This window comes from Pogona vitticeps, chromosome 5 (assembly GCF_051106095.1).
Source record: "Pogona vitticeps strain Pit_001003342236 chromosome 5, PviZW2.1, whole genome shotgun sequence".
Lineage (NCBI taxonomy): Eukaryota > Metazoa > Chordata > Lepidosauria > Squamata > Agamidae > Pogona > Pogona vitticeps.
Genome location: NC_135787.1, coordinates 155963953 through 155974893, shown reverse-complemented (window position 1 = coordinate 155974893; position 10941 = coordinate 155963953).

Sequence of the window (10941 nt, the reverse complement as noted above, 5' to 3'; positions counted from 1 at the left end):
ACAATGGTTACCTCATGTCATTATGATTGGCCTAAGGAAAGGCTCTATGCAAGCTCTCTAGGACCTATGAGAAAGGAGAAGAACGGTGGGCAGTCATGCCCCTCAGAAGCAGCTGTGACATCATCCAGGAGGGTTTGCCCTCTACTGTAGATTAAGCCAACAGTTTAGCAACCTTGCGAATGGCACCCCCACATGCTATTGCTTTTGAATATCAGGCAGCTGGGGCTGGACCCATCATAGTTGCATATCTTTCCCACAGGTATCTGGTATGGTGGTTAATTGCTCTATGAATGAATGTGCTAATGAATGTCTTTTTTTAAAAAACATGTGCTCCTATAATTTCAATATCAGTCTAAGATACAAATTTAAATTTGTGAAGTATTTCTGAGTGTGAATGTGAAGGCAAAGTCCTGCAGAAAAATAGCAATTATATAAAAAAAGAGCAACCACAACCCAAATTTTAAAGCCTCAGTTTTTAAAGAAACTTTATTTTGGCAGGAATTTTTAAGAAAGGAATTTCAAATTCCAGCATGCGAGATGAGTTACAGCCCACATCTTCCAAGAAGGCTTTGCAGGAAACTAAATTGAAGCAAGGTGAGTTTGGTGTGCTTGGAAAGGAGATTGGCAGATAATTTCACAACTTGTGACTGTGAAGGGCAAGGAGTTGAGTTACAGGAATAACTGCTGTTCCAGCTCTAAAAGGAATCCACTTCAGAGAGGAGGCCTTTTTTCTTAGTGACAGCTTCTCACTTGCTTAGTCAGACCATGATTATGTAAGCTTTAAAAATGTAAAAATATCTGGGAAGGTGGTAAGAAAACATTCGTACAAAGCAAACCAGGAAAAATCAATTAGACTGAGGCTAGTAGCTATTTTTTAAATTTTTATTTATATGCTACCTAGCATAGGGGAACCAAGACACCTCACAACAATTAAAACTAAACAATACTCACAGGTTTAAAATACTGTGCAAAAACTATTAAAAATTAAATATTAGCCAATATTAAAACCAAGATTGAAAACCAATTTAAAGATATTTTTAAAGTATGTAAAAATCTCTAAATTTAATAAATACAGCATTCCCTAGACCCTTACTCATTGCTTAAAAGCCTGCATGAAAAGGAAAGTCTTTGCTTGACAACAAGGAGGGAACCAGCCTGGCTTCTTGGGGCAGCGCATTCCAAATCCTGAGAGTAGCCACTGGGTATACTAATAAAAATCAATGGGTTAACATGACGCTTACATGGAAGGTCATACAGTAGTATATTGGTGGCAAAGCTAGGAAAAGTTACTTCTTTGATAAAAAGTCTCACAATCCTGCCAATATGACACTGACCATCTGACATCCTGTGAGATGTAAAAAACTAAGGTTTATTCACTCCATGTTTATCCCTATAACAATTTCATTGACCATCTCTGTTGCAAAAATAATACAGAAGTGGTGTTGAAGCATCTCAATAACATACTTTCTTCCTGATGTTACCAGGATAACTGTTACCAGGGAAATTTGATATTGAGATTGTAGTAGTTAGTTTTTTTCTATTTGTGAACAGACTGTTTATATGGGACCAGCCCAGGCCGTGCCCCTCACGTTGCCCCAGCTGCAAGTGGGCCTTCTTCTTCGAGAGCTGTGGGGGTGCCATTCCCAAGGCTGCTAAGCCACATGGGTGTTATAGTGAGGGAAAACTCTCCTAGCATCCTGTGGCTGCTTCTGAGGGGAGGAGCTGCCACCATTCCTCTTGTTTCTCGTTGTCATAGAGAGCTTGCTATAGAGGCCTTCCCTTAGGCCAATCAGAGGGCTTGATTAATTGCCTTTCTCCAGACCAACCCTAATAACATGATGTAACCATTGTCCTATCTGAACTCTGTCTACTATCTGTAATGCTGTCACTACCTGTGACCTTGTAATGTTAATAAAAGGACAGTCTCCTGGGGGCAGGCAAGCAGAACATCGCAGAGGGCAGAACGTCTCAGACGGAGAAGACTTCTCATTCTGCTTCCTTGCTGAGTCGCCCACCAGGAGTACTGCTGGCAGACATCCATCTGTGTGTGTGGCTGACTTCTTTATTGCTAAGAGACTCTTTGCTATCCATTATTTGGTGATGACTACAAAGCCCATCAGCCTGCTCATTGTCTGAACCCAACAGAGAGCCCCAGTGGTGACATTTTCTGTCTACACTTCCTCCTTGGACTAGGGAGCTGGTGATAACATGGCTTGCACAACAAGGGGTGCCGCAGAGCAGTGGTCCCCAACCTTGGGCCTCCAGATGTTCTTAGACTACAACTCCCAGAAGCCTTCACCACCACCTCTGCTGGCCAGGATTTCTGGGAGTTGAATCCAAGAACATCTGGAGGCCCAAGGTTGGGGACCACTGCCGCAGAGGAACCCAAGGATGTGGCAACCTCAGAAGGGGTACAGAAGGTAGGAGTCAGGTCACTGCTACTTCACGGCCCCCAAGACAGGCTCATCTTAGCCTTGAGAAGGTAGAAGCTACAGCAGCGATTGCATACAGGCTGGCCCCACTCCACTCTGGCTCCCCTCACTACACTGGGCAAGTTGGCAGCGATCCAACCCTCCTGCTGTCACATCCTATGCCTGGCTCATCTTGTTTACACCGTTGTTCAACCCAGTTGCTTTCAGCTAACTAGCTAGTGTCAATGCAGAGCCAGGGTGGCAAGCTCTTCCACAAAGCTGGAGCCATAGTGCAAAGGCACAGACTTGTCATCTTCGGACCCTGCTTTTTAAGAGGAACATAAATTTCAGCAGTTAGCAAGAGATAATATTTAGCTCCAGGTCAGAAAAAGTATTGCTTGTTTACTTCCTGATGGACAAAATTATTAGCTTGTTGTAGCAAAATCAAGAAAATCTTGTGAGGATCCAAAAGTATCTACTCTGGCATAATAGGTCATGGACTACAATTCACTTTTGTTGGAATCACAAAGTGCTACCCACAAGACTGAAGTAAAACAACTGAACGAAGCTAAAGTGGCCGATAAAGAATATTATAACTATTCTAAATACTAGCCTACTGAAAATGCCTTTCTAAACAAAATTTTGACCAGATTTCTCAAGTACCAAAGTCAACCATATACAGTGGTGCCTCGCTTAACGAGCGCACCGTATAACGATTAAATCGCATAGCGATCCGTTTTTTTCGGATCGCTAATGCGATCGCACAACGTTGTTCCCATAGGGAAAAATTCGCTTTGCGAAGACTGGTAAGCGTTTCGCTTACCGATCTTCGCAAAACGACCCCCGCCGATCAGCTGTTCGGCGGCCAAAATGGCCGCCGGAAGTCGGGAAATGGCCTAAAATGGCCGCGCGCAGCGTTTTCGCACCCTCGTTAAGCGAGGCGAGGGCACGAAAATGGCTGCCGGCCATCCTGAAGCTTCGCTGAACGGTGAGTATTTGGCCTATTTGGAACGCATTAAACGATGTTTAATGCGTTCCAATGTAAATCGCTGCCCCGTTCAGCGATGCTTCAGCATAGCGAAGGTTAATCCGGAACGGATTAACCTCGCTATGCGAGGCACCACTGTATTAATTTATTATATACATATAGTTTATTATTTGAGATTGGGTGACATTTTTATAACAATTATAAGCATTGTATATTCAGCAGGATAAATCAGGTCAGTCAGTATAAGTATGAAATCTTAGATACTCAGTGCAGTGTAGTGGATAAAGTGATGGACCAGGATTTAGGAGGCCTGGTTTGAATCTCTGCTCAGCCGTTGAAGCTAACTGCAGAACTAGCAAAGCTCCCTCTTAAATATCTCACTTACCTTATAACAATCCTATTGGGTTGTTATAAGTTGGTACCAACTTGACCATTTCGAGTTACGACCAGCTCTGGCCGCAAAATTTTGCTTCTACTTGCAACCAGAGCTTCCACTTACATACAGAAAAAGGCAGAGAAAAAAGGCGGGAAATTCAATTTTCTAACTATAGGTGGTGATGAGGCTGCTTCATTGTAGCTGTTTTGCCCCAGCAGTTAGAGAGTGTGCATCAGAGGAGGGGGCTTGGGACTAGCTCCTTCTGCTTCTGAGTGTGTGTGTGTTTGCAGGAAGGGTTCGGGCTGCCTGGTAAGGTAAGGTGCTGTTTTCTGCTTTTAAAAAACTGTTCTGGGTGGTTTTGCAGTGTAGTTTTGCGTTGAGGGTGTTATGTTTTTGTGCTGTGATGGGTCTTGGGGCATTTTTTTGGGGGGGGTCCCTCAATTTCTGATGGGTTTTTTGTTGCTTTTTGGAGTGTTTTTCCCCATTTCCGATGGGTCTTGGGGGGTTTGGTTGCTTTTTGGCTTCCCCTCATTTCCGATGGTTCTTGGGGGTTTGGTTGCTTTTTGGGTCCCCACCCCCAATTTCCAATTGACCCTGCATACTTCCCTTGCTTTTTCCTTTGTTTCCTTTGCATTTCTGACCTGCCCCCTTTGTTCTCTGTGCATTTCCGATCTGCTCTGTTTGTTTTCTGTGCATTTCCAATGGGTCCTGCATGCTTGATTTCTTTTCTCCCCCCCCTTCGACTGGAAAGGATTAATCACATTTCCAATGAGTCTTGCAGAGATTTTTTTGGTGATTTTTTTCTTCGGCCAGAACGGATTAATTGCATTTCAGTGTATTACTATGGGAAATGGTACTTCGACTTATGACCATTTCAAGTTACATCCATGTTATGGAATGGATTATGGTCGTAAATTGAGGCATCACTGCACAGGATTTAGAAGATAATATAAGGGAATTAGAAAAAAATAGTTATAAGAACTAGGGATAAGAAAGCCATAATAGAATTACAAGCAAAAAGGAAGGAATTGGAAGTGATTCATCTGGAAAAGGTGCAAAGAAATTTATTTAAAAAGAGAATTTTTTGAATTCAGTAATAGGAGCTCCAAGTTACTAGCTAAAGCATCTTCTATAAAAAAAGAATAAAGCTAATACAGGAGTAATTCAAGATTTGAATGGAAAAAGGTGTAATAAAATGAAGGAGAAATTGGATGCATTTCAAATATTTTATATAACTTTATATACTAGTAAAAATCCTTCTATGATGAAAATCGAAGATTATATAAAAATAATTTTAATAAAAAATTGTCAGATGGCGATAAAAAAATGGAACAGTTAATTACTGTTATAGAAATAGAGGATATTATAAATAATTTAAAGACAGGAAAGACCCCCAGAACAGATGGATTAGGTCCAGAATATTATAAAGTATGTCAAAAGACTCTCATACCAAAGTCAAAAGTGTTATTTAATAAGATATTAATGGGAGAAGAAATACCACAATCTGGAAAGAGTAATTGATTGTTTTAATATTGAAACCAGATAAAAATCCAATAAATATGGAAGCATATAGACCCATATCACTGATAATGAAGATGCTAAGATATTCATGGCAATAATGGCAAAGAGATTAAATAACTTTATGGGGACTTATATTGAAAAGGACCAAATGGATTTATACAAGGTAGACAGATGTCAGATTTAATGAGAAGGGTACTTAATGCATTTAGCTAAAGAAACTAATTCTAAATTCGGAGTACTTTCATTAGATGTATTTAAAGCATTTGATTCAGTGGAATGGGATACATTGAAGCTTTTAATTAAATATTTAGGATTTGGACCCAATTTTAAGCAGATAATTCACCAATTATACTCACAGAATATAGCTAGAGTAATAGTAAATAATGGAATAAATGAGACGATATACCTAGGTGTGGTACAAGACAAGGTTGCCCCTTATCTCCAGTATTATTTACATTGAATTATTGGCACAGATAATTAGAGATGATAAACAGATTATAGGGACTGAACATTAAAAAATGGTAAGATAAACTTGTTTACTGATAATGTATTATTAATAGTTAAAAATCCAATAAAAACAACAGAGACCTATTGACAGGTCTCAAATCAACCTTTAGGAATTGTTCATTGCAATTCAGTAGATAAGTTATAACAGGATCAGAATTTAGTGAGCAATATGTACCAAAGTAATACAGCTGGGTTAATTGAGACAGCTGTGGGACAACCAGGTTAATTGGAGCAACCAAGAATAAAGCTAGCCAAGCTAGCAGACACAAGTTGTTGGGTAGTTGGTGGTTGTGTAGTTGAGAGCTGTTTATTTAGTTGATAAGTCTCATTGATTGTGAAAGAAATTTATGCTGCATCGCTGGATGAAGACTTGCTACATTGCAAGAGGAAGGTCCTGGAGGAAGACTATCTCCGTGGTGAGAGGAGAAGACTTCGTGGATGCTGGACTATTTATATTGGTAACAATCTTTGGATACTGAACCTGTAATTTACTATTACAAACTGAAGAACTACTGTGAAAGACCAAGACTGTGTAAAGACCAAGAGAAGTTGTATTTGTACCTGTATATATGAACTTTAATGTAAATAATTCTATCAACACTACAACAGTGTCTGTTTGGTTTCATCTCTGAGCAGTTCATTTCACCATAGTGCCCCCTGGTGTAGTCTGGTAACGCCGCACCTCTGTCAAATGGTTATGGGCCCAAACAGCGCACCAGACTGCATCCAGGTATAAATTTAAGAATCTATTGAAGAAACTGCTGACCAGAGAGAGAGAGCCAAGGAGTGGGGCTACAGTCTGTGGTAAAGATGGCCAACGAAATGTCTATGGTTGGACTGTGCATAAAGAAGTTGAATGGGGAGAATTATTCAACTTGGCAGCAGAAGGTTCAATTGCTATTACAAAAGGAAGCATTGTGGGACAGAGTAGAAAATCCCCCAGCAGTGCTAGATGAAGAAAAAAGAGCGCTAAATTTTAAAGCACTGGCGATTATTGGGTTAACTCTAGAGGACCGTCTTCTTATCCACCTAAGAGGCCAAAACTCAGCAAAGAAGGCATGGGAGGATTTAAGGAGACTCTTTGTAAGAGATAACGTTGGAAGCCAGATACAAATTGCCAGAAAACTTTTTCGAACTAGACTGCAAGCTGGAGGGAGTATGCTTCAACATTTAGAGATAATGAAGTCAATGCTGATGGACTTAAGAGAAAAGAACATCACATTTACAGAAATACAGGAAGCATTTATTATTCTGTCTTCATTAGATGAGTCATATGATCAGCTGGTGACCAAATTGGAAATTCTTCCTCAAGCAGAGCTGACAGTAATTAATATAACGAGCAAACTTTTGGAAGAAGAGCAAAAGAGGAAAGATAACAAACAACTCCGAGACTCCAAACTCACTAATCACCGTGATAAGCTGAAAGAAAGTGAGGAGGAGGTGGACACAGCTGCAAACATTCATTCTGGAAAACGCTGTTTTTCCTGTGGCTCAAGAAAACATCTGATAAGAGATTGTAAATTTAAGAAAGAAAAAGAAAAACAAACAAGACGCAAGAGAGAAACACTAAACCTAACTGAGGAAATTTATAACTCTGAACAACAAGAAGAGTGGATTGTTGATTCTGGAGCAACAGCCAGCATGTGTAAGAACAAAAAGCTAATATTTAACTACCAACCTGTATTCAACCAACAAGTATGCTTAGCAGATGGTATTAGTGCTAAAATACTGGGAAGAGGTAAAGTTAAATTGCCTTATATAGCTAAACCAATAGATGTTTTACATGTTCCAAAATTGAAGCATAATTTACTTTCTGTGAGTTCATTAGCAAAGAATGGGTTTATCAGCACTTTCCATGAGGATAAATATATAATAACTAGCAAGAACAATGAAAAATTGAATTGCTATGTTAGAAATAATTTATATAGACTAAACTGTACTAGGGCTAACAATGTCTATGAGAACAAATGTATACACAAAGATTGTATTCATTTATGGCATCAAAGACTAGGACATGCAAACTACAAAACACTGAGAAAAACAATTGAAAACTCAGTAGGAGTTAATTTAAAGCAATGTAATGAATATATAAATTGTCAAGCATGTCAATTAGCCAAGAGTAAGAAAGCTCCTATAATGAAACATAGTGATGTACAAGTGAAAAATAAACGAATTGCTCGTTATGCGGGGCACCACTGTATTTGAAGGAAAAATGGGAAATGTTATTAAATATTTAGGGATTAATATTACCTGGAATTTATGGTATATAATTAAAATAAATTTGGATAGATTGAAAAAAGAGATCATTGGAAGGATAAAAGATTATCAGAAATTAAAGATTTCCTGGTTTGGTAGAGCAGCATTATGTACTGTAAAATGAAAATTATTTCTAAATTAAACTTTATATTTTGGATGCTTCCTATAAAGATTACAGAGAAACAATTGAAAAAATGGCAGATAATGATAAATTGTTACTGTAATAGAAATAAACTAGTGAGGATTAATAAGAAACTATGGTATGTAACACAAAAAGGGAGGTCTTGGATTATCCAATTTAAAATTACATTATATAGCAAACTAACTTAGACATATCCCAGATCTGATTAAAGGTAATAAAAACTTAATCTGGACAGAAATAGAAATGCAGAATAAGGAAGAAAAAATTGAAAGTACAATGGTGCCTTGACTTACAACCATAATCCGTTCCATAAAATGGTCGTAAATCGAAATGGCTGTAAACCGAAGCAGCATTTCCCATTGAAATGCACTGAAACCAAGTTAATCCTTTCTGGCTGTTTTTTGGTTGTACAGTGGTGCCCCGTTAGACGAGGAAATCACTTAACGATGAAGTTTTTGCGATCGCTTTTGCAATCGCAACATGATGTTTCAATAGGGAAAAATCGCTTCACGGTGATCGGTTCCCTGCTTCGAGAACTGGTTTTTCGCTTAACGACGATTATAACAGCTGATTGTCAGGCTTTCAAAATGGCCACCCGCTGTGTAAAATGGCTTCCTGCTGTGTTTTAGGACAGATTCCTCGCTTTACAGGCACCGGAAAATGGCCACCCTATGGAGGATCTTTGCTGGACGCTGAGGTATTTCGCCCATTGGAACACATTGAACCGGTTTTCAATGCATTTCAATGGGATGTTTACTTTCAGTTGACAATGATTTTGTTCTACAGCGATTTTGCTGGAACGGATTATCCTTGTCAAGCGAGGCACCACTGTATATGGAGGTGCCGGTTGCAAGTTGAAGCATTCGTTCCCAAGGGAAGTAATGCAAAAGCAGTTAATCCGTCCTCTACCACTAGGGGGAGAATTTTTCTTCTTTCATTTAACCTAAGATGACTTAGGTTAAAAAAAGGGCAGGAAAGGAGGGAGGGAAGGAACAATGGGGAAAAGAGGAAAGAAAGAAGGTCATCACTGGGGCACACAGACCCCTCAGACAAAGGTTTGTGCTGTTAAGCACAAAAAGAGAAGATAGAGAGAGAGAGAGAAGACAATGGGAGGTGGGGGGGGGAGACTTGAGTCTAAACCCCGTTTTACACCATGCCTGCAACCACATCCCCTCACATAAAATTTTCTGATTTTAAAACAAAAAGACTTTGGAGTCACATTTTAAATCCACACATTTTAAAACAAAAGAGAGGTCACAGTAGAAAAACCCTAGGAGCCACAGAATGCAAAAATAAATAAATAAATAATACATTTTAAAATTACAGTCTAATTTTCACATTTTAAACCCACACTGCAAGACTCATCAGAGCACAGAAACATAACCCCCACACCTAGCCCAAACTCACACTGCAAAAACCCTGTACAGTAAATACAGTACTCACCCAGAACAGGCAGTCTCTCTGTTTTAAAAAAGAAAGTAAAAAGTCCAAAAAGCAAAAATTTAAAAAAAGCCAAAAAATACGGTACAGTACAGTACCAGGCAGTACAGTACCAAGCAGTCTGAAGTCTCTCTCCATAGCCACACTCTCTAACCGCTGGGGTGACCGAGATAGAGAAGCAGCCTCTTCGCTGACCAACGGTTAACTGAAAGCAGTTCAAATTTCCTGCTTTCCTCACCTTCCCCGTGTTTTTTTCCGGTCGTAAGTTGAAGCTCCAGTCGCAAGTCAAAGCAAAATTTTGCGACCGGAGCTGTTCATAAGTCGAAATGGTCGTAAGTAGGGACGTTTGTAAGTCAAGGCACCACTGCATATTGTTTAAATAAAAAATTGGAGAAGAAATTAAAAAGACTACTAACCCCTTTCTTAAAAATATGTTAGAAATTGGAAAAAGTTTAGAGGTATATTGAGTCCACCAATGTCTCCATTATCCCAGGTTGTGGATTTAAAGAATTTTCCAGAAAATCTTAGAAAAACTCTTAAAAATATATATATAAAATAAAGGGATAAATAGGATAAAAGATTGGATGGAAAGATGAAAGATAAAGGAAATATAAAAGAGATTTTGAGGGAAGAGGGGATTTACTGGTTTAATTTGATTCAAATAGAAAGGTGGACAAGGGAATGGAAAAGTAAGGAAGGAAAAAGTAGAAAATGACAAAATTTGAAGAGGTCATTGAAAAAAGTTTGAAATTAGATGAAAAGACAGAAAGAAAGGGAACTGTTAGTTAAATATATAAATTATTAATGCAGGACAAACAGGATAAACAAGGATTAAAAGCACAGTGGCAACATGATTTGGATAAAGAAGCATTAGAAGAATGGGATAAAATGTGGGACCAAAGAATCATGAAGATCATGTCTGTAAAGATAAAAGAAAATTGTTATAAAGTACAGTAATATGGAGATGGTATTTAATGCCAGTAAAACTGAATACTATATAATAAAAATGTATCATCACTATGTTGGAGGTGCAAAAAAGAGAAGGGGGCGTGCCTACATATGTGGTGACTATGTGAATTAAGAAAGAAAGAATGGAAGCAAATTTTTAAAGAAACAAGGGAAATAACTGGATTAAATATTTAAATGTCCCCATCAATGGCTTTATTGAACATGGTTAAGAAAGATCAAATGTTGAAAGAAAATATGGATTTAATTGTAATAATGGTTACGGCAGCAAGGTTAATCTTTGCAATAAACTGGAAAAATGATAACCAATTCAACTTAGAGGAATGGTACAGAG